General features: G+C 44.2%; 1 long non-coding RNA gene across 1 annotated transcript; it reads left to right on the top strand.

The window, feature by feature from the left end:
* Window positions 1-1,092: 1,092 nt before the first annotated feature.
* On the top strand, window positions 1,093-6,171 carry LOC115931574 (uncharacterized). Its single transcript, XR_008674270.2, has 2 exons — window positions 1,093-1,265; window positions 1,477-6,171. It is a non-coding gene; the product is annotated as an uncharacterized lncRNA (long non-coding RNA).
* Window positions 6,172-6,373: the final 202 nt, after the last annotated feature.

Raw genomic sequence — 6,373 nt, 5'->3', positions numbered from 1 at the left:
TCTTTTACTTGGCATAAAGCCCAGTCACGAGAGCCCTTAGTGACTGGGCTCAAGGAACACAAAAAGGTCAACTTGTTTTTGTGATTGTCTATCGTTTTTCAATAAGTAAAGTATAGGAATAGATGGAAATAGAGATTTCTCCAAAACAGCACTGGATGAACACATCAAAGGTCTCGCACAACCTCTTCCTGGACTTGGTGATCATTGTTTGTGTCCACGTTCAATTGAGTTCAAATTTAATATTTAACTTTTCCTCCACAAATTCCCCTGTCTTGATGAATCGGCTCTGTCTAGGCAAAGGGCAAGGTAAACCCCTTGGGCCTTACACAACCTCCGCCTCCTGGGTTCAAGCGATTCTTCTGCCTCGGCCTCTGTAGTAGCTGGGACTACAGGTGTGCACCAGAATGCCCGGCTAAATTTTTGTATTTTTAGTAGAGATGGGGTTTCACCATGTTGGCCAGGCTGGTCTATAACTCCTGACCTCAAGTAGTCTGCCCACCTTGGCCTCTCAAAGTGCTGGGATTAGAGGCGTGAGCCACAGTGCGTGTCCCTAAATGCTTTCTATCTCCTATAGCAGTTTGAAATTACTTAAAGATTGTTTCAAATTGAAAAAATAAAAAGAATGTAGATATAAATAAAATATAAATAGTTTAAAAATTACAAGAGATTACAAAATATATATGCAAATCTCGAAAGGTCAAAAACGACAAATTTGATTTGTTTATAAGGTTTTATTAAAATTAGCTTTAGTATTGATAATACACTATTACCAAAGTAAAAGTTGATTTTCTCTTGAACAAAAATTGTACGTATTATTAATATAACAGCAAAGTACTTCCGTTCACCTTTCAAATACATTCAAAAAGAGAGAACAAAAAAGAGAGAATTTTCCCATGCTCTGGGGTGGGCCTGGCTCAGCTCAGGGAGAAAGCCCTGCCTGAAAAAGATGCAGCTTAGGCTGTGACTCTTTCATTGCTCAGCGCAGCATCTTATCACATCTTCTTTCACTAGGGCCTGAGGGGGCGAGGCCTTAAGCATTATCCAATCAGGGACGCTGGGCTGGAAACCGTCCAATCAGACACCCAGCTGGAGCGAACAGGTCGACTTCCGAGTTTGGCGGGGCCTTTGTCTCTCACTGCACCTGGAGCTCCAGGTCTCATCTTCACTACTCTGTGTCCTCTGCTGCTAGAGGCCCAGCCCTGTGACCTGACGGTTTTGGGAGATCGACAGCTAAGACGCCAGGATCTCCTGGAAGCCTAGAAATGGTGAGTGCCGTCGGACATCCCGAGAGCAGGGGAGGAACTGGTTGGAACCGGTGGGAAGTGGCTGTGGCGGGACTCAGGCCTCCCCGCAGTCAGCTCCATAATCTGCGCCCCAAGTTCTCCTTGCCCAGCTCGGCCTCAGTCCCCTTCAGCCGTAAGATGGCAGCTGCGCTCACACCCGGGCCCCCCGGCGTCCTGTCTCTTCCCCTCGCAGTGACTGTGCCCTGGCCTGGAGCCCTCTCCGGGCAGCTCTGCACCCACAACGCCACGTGTCTCCCAGATCGTGCAGGGACCACGGGAGGGTCCTCAGGGGAGAATCCTGACTCAGGATGCAAGTTCATGAATCGGAAGAGCTTTGGTGCGTGGTCTTCACAGTTTCCCTTTTCTCCTATTAAAAATGTATGGGCCCTTGCGCGGTGGCTCACGCCTGGAGTCCTAGCACTTTGGGAGGCCGAGGCGGGCGGATCACTTGAGGTCAGGAGTTGAAGACGAGCCTGGTCAAAATGAGGAAACCCCATCTCTACTAAAAATACAAAAATTAGCTGGGTGTGATGGCAAATGTCTGTAGTCCCAGCTACTTGGAAGGCAGAGGTGACAGAATCGCTTGAACCCAAGAGGCGGAGGTTGTAGGAGCTGATATCTTACCACTGCACTCCAGCCTGGGCGACAGAGCAAAACTCTGTCTAAAAAAAAAAATTATGAGAGTCACCGCAAAAATATCAAATAATTTAATTAAAGAGTGATTCCAGAATTGTTGAGCACCCAGCTATAGTTTGTACTTTATGGTCCATGGTAGGGGCTTGAAGGAAAGACATTTATAAGGTGCATGATGAAGAAAACCATATTCAATAGTTGGTTAGGTATAGTTACGTAGTTTCTTATTTTGTACAATCGAGGTGGAAATGTCCTAGTTATGATTCAGAGCTTAATTGGCAGTTTATAGTTGTTTAAGCTTGAATTTTATTTCCCTTAATGTAGTAATTTAACAAAAAGTGCAATTAATTATTTTCACACCTCACAGGGGACTGAGTTTTCCCTGGCATTTTTCACATGTGTCCCAAGCAGGGCCTCAAGTGTACCCCATGTTCCTCAATTAATCATTCTTTAAAAAGCATAGCATAACACTATTGAAAATATTTGTTTTCTGTTTGTAAATATTTCCCAGGAGAAGAAAGCAAAGAATAATCCCCTGACACTGTATTGTAAAAAATATTTGTGTCTTTTTCTTTTTTCTTTTTTTTGTTTTGCTTTTTGAGACAGAGTTTTCGCTCTGTTGCCAGACTGGAGTGAGGTCCTGCAGTTGTGCAGCCGCGCGATCTGGGCTCACTGCAACCTCCATCTCCCGGGTTCAAGCAATTATCCTGCCTCAGCCTCCTGAGTAGCTGGAACTACAGTTACGTGCCACCATGCCCACCTAGAGAGGTTTCACCATGTTGGCCAGGATGGTCTCAATCTCTTGACCTCGTGATCCGCCCGCCTCCGCGTTCCAAAGTGCTGGGATTACAGGTGTGAGCCACCGCGTCTGGCGCCTCTTTTTCTTTTATTTTTCCAGAGAACTTACCGGAATGTTTTTGGGTCAAGATTACCCTTTGGAAACTTTGTAGGATGATGTGTCCTCAGCCAACCTTCAGTTTTTTTCTGGTCCTGGGTTTTAGTACTTTCTGGGAATAAACCAACATACCCACCATGGCTATGTCTGCTGGAGTGTCTAGTGACTATTAGCTCTTGGGTCATTTTCTCCCATAGGACTACCTGAAGCATGGAGTGTAGACTTTCGAGGGAGCAGGTGGCAGCCTTGGGGCTGAAAGGCATCTTCTGGTGCACTTTTTTTTTTTTTGAAAAGCTAACCCCTTGAGACATGAAGATTGTCTTCACTCAACCTGGCTTTCATTTCTAGGAGACACATTGCTGATCAGTCAATCAGATGCTGGTATTGAGGGGAAAACAAATAATTTCTGTCTTCTGGATTATCTTGTGGGAGGGGCAGAAAAATAGTGAAAAAACACTCCAAAAGACAAAAAACTGACCCCAGTGAGATGGCATAAATAACTTACAAAGTAAAATGCACCTGGGGCACTCACTGGGGCATAGCGCAGTGTCTCCTGGGAGGGTGGTTATTGCGCATGTAAGTGAACAGGATGGGGTGGGTGATTGGATCTGTACCTTGAAAAGATTTGTTTACTTATTTTGACCTCAATTTTTTTTTAGACAGTCTCCCTCTGTTGCACAGGCTGGAATGCAGTGGCTTGATCTCAGCTCACTGCAACCTCTACCTCCTGGGTTCAAGTGATTCTCCTGCCTCAGCCTCCCGTGCAGCTGGGATTACAAGCATGCAACACCAAGCCTGGGTAGGTTTTTGTATTTTTAGTAGAGATGGGATCTCACCATGTTGGCCAGCTTGATCTTGACCTCAGGTGATCCACCTGCCTCACTCTTCCAAAGTACTGGGATTACTTACAGGCATGAGCCATAAACACTGTATTCTACAATCCTATGAATATTAAGCCACAATACTTACTTTGAATTAATCGCTTAAATGGTTATTTTATTTATACTTTTGAAATATAAAGTGTTTTAACTGAAGTATAGTTGCAATTTTTTTTCTTTTTTTTTTCTTTTTTTTGAGACGGAGTCTTGCTTTTTCAGCCAGGCTGGAGTGCAGTGGCTTGATCTTGGCTCACTGCAACCTCTGCCTCCTGGCTTCAAGCGATTCTTCTGTTTCAGCCTCCCGGGTAGCTGGGATGAGAGGCGCGCTGCACCACGCCAAGGTAATTTTTTTTGTATTTTTAGTAGAGACGGGGTTTCACCATATTTGCCAGGCTGGTGTTGAACTCCTGACCTGGTGATCCACATGCTTCGGCCTAACAGAGTGCTGGGACTACAGGTGTGAGACACTGCACCTAACTGTAGTGGCAATTTTTTTTTTTTTGAAACAGTTTCGCTCTTGTTGCCCAGGCCGGAGTGCAATGGCGCGATCTCGGCTCACTGCAACCTCCGCCTCCTAGGTTCAAGGGATTCTCCTGCCTCAACCTCCTGAGTAGCTGGGATTGCAGGCATGTGCCACACCTGGCCTAGCTAATTTTGTATTTTTAGTAGAGACAGGGTTTCTCCATGTCGGTCATGCTGGTCTCAAACTCACGACCTCCAGTGATCCGCCTGCCTCAGACTCCCAAAGTGCTGGGATTACGGGCATGAGCCACCATGCCCGGCTATGTAGTTGCAATTTTTAAATTGAATACATTATGACCGGTTCATTAAAATTATTCATACTTAGATCTTTATATCTAATATCCAAAGAAAATTTACTACCAAATTTTTACAGTAGATATTAGTGAAATGTTTATTGCTTTATTCAATAGGGAAAACTGTGAGTAAACACAATTTGTGTATCTTTTATTTTACTAAATTGGAGTGCTGTTATTACAGGAGACAGGTGATGTGGCCACCCAAAAACCATAATAGCTCTGCAGTTAACGATGTTGCCAGTTCTAATATGTTCCACTATATGAACACAGTTTCTATTTCTTCATCAAAAAGTGTTGTTGAAAGTTGTCAGATATATTTCAATATAGAACCCCAATTTAATGGCTAGGAGATGACAGACCAGCAAAGATGGGAAAAAAGCTATAAAATTCTTCTGAAAAACTGCACTTTTTTTTCATAAGGCTCATGTTTCTCATGCTGAGAGTAGCTGTGCACTTTGAGTGTTTAGAGAGAAATTGCTTTTAGGGGAATATTTTCTGGCTGATCAATCTTATATCTAATATGAGCTTTTTCTTAAGATCTTTTGAACCTTTTTCTCTCAAAATAATCTGGCTCAGATGGAGATCTGTTTTTCTCTCCAATGCTTTGGGTGTCTGTGTCAAAAGCCCTATTCATATCCGATGGTGTCTACATGAGGTGGACTTTCATAGCGAGAACTTTTAGAGCTATTTCTATCTGGACTTATGCTGGAAATTCAGCAGTATTTTTTCCATGTCCCTACTATACGTAGAAACTGAGGCTGAAACACTAATCACATTCTCATGATTGTGAAGGTGTAATTCTACCCAGGAGGCCTGCAGGCTCTCCTCCTGCAGCTCATGCCTCACTCTCTGATGTGACACTAGAGTGCTGCTGTGGCAAATGGGGTTCACATAAAATGTGAGCTGTGCTCCAGGCTGTGCCTCAGTGGCAGATGTTATAGGTCAAGAGAGGACACTAGGCTGGGTGTGGTGGCTCCGCTTGTAATTCCAGCACTTTGGGAGGCCAAGACGGGCGGATCACGAGGTCAGGAGATCGAGACCATCCTGGCTAATATGGTGAAACCCCGTCTGTACTAAAAATACAAAAAATTAGCCAGGCCAGGCATGGTGGCAGGCGCCTGTAGTCCCAGCTACTCAGGAGGCTGAGGCAGGAGAATGGCATGAACCCAGGAGGCGGAGCTTGCAGTGAGCTGAGATTGCGCCACTGCACTCCAGCCTGGGCGACAGAGCGAGACTCCGTCTCAAAAAAAAAAAAAAGAGAGGCCACTAGCAACCAGGAGAAAGCAAGCAGGAGTGCTGTAACCCAATGCCAGGGAGTACAGAGCCACTGCTCTAAAATGTAAATAGCCAAAAAGAGAACCCTATTCAACCATTTTTGTAGCACAATGAAAGCCTACCTTCAGAAGGCACCTGGATTAAAGCTACTAAACTACTTCCTGTTATGAAGATGTGAAAAGTTTGTCATTGAATATAAGCAATTAGCATACACAGATGGCCTCTTCAATCTGTTCATAGGATGAACTATGTATGACATGGTGCTGGAAATTCTTCTACTTGTGAACTAATTATGGTGACCATCTTTCTGTCTTTGCGATCCCTTAAGCAGACTGATGATGATGCATGTCACAATTAAGTTCAATTGTGTAATAAAACCATTTTCTTTCTGTGCTATTTTTGTGGAGTTTCTCTGGGGCTGGAGAAAATTTTTCTTTTAATCGTTTCCAAACACTGTCTAGAATTACCAGACATGATAAAAACACATAAGGTGCCAACCAGAATTTACTCTAGAGGGGACTTTTCCTCTCAGGCTTCCAGTCAACTCACATTTGTGCTTCAAAATGCATGCTGTCCCCTAAATATGGAGGC

Source organism: Gorilla gorilla, chromosome 20 (genome assembly GCF_029281585.2).
Source record: "Gorilla gorilla gorilla isolate KB3781 chromosome 20, NHGRI_mGorGor1-v2.1_pri, whole genome shotgun sequence".
Classification (NCBI taxonomy): Eukaryota; Metazoa; Chordata; class Mammalia; order Primates; family Hominidae; genus Gorilla; species Gorilla gorilla.
Note: the sequence above shows the minus strand (reverse complement) of the source record. Positions and strands in the feature narration are given on the sequence as shown.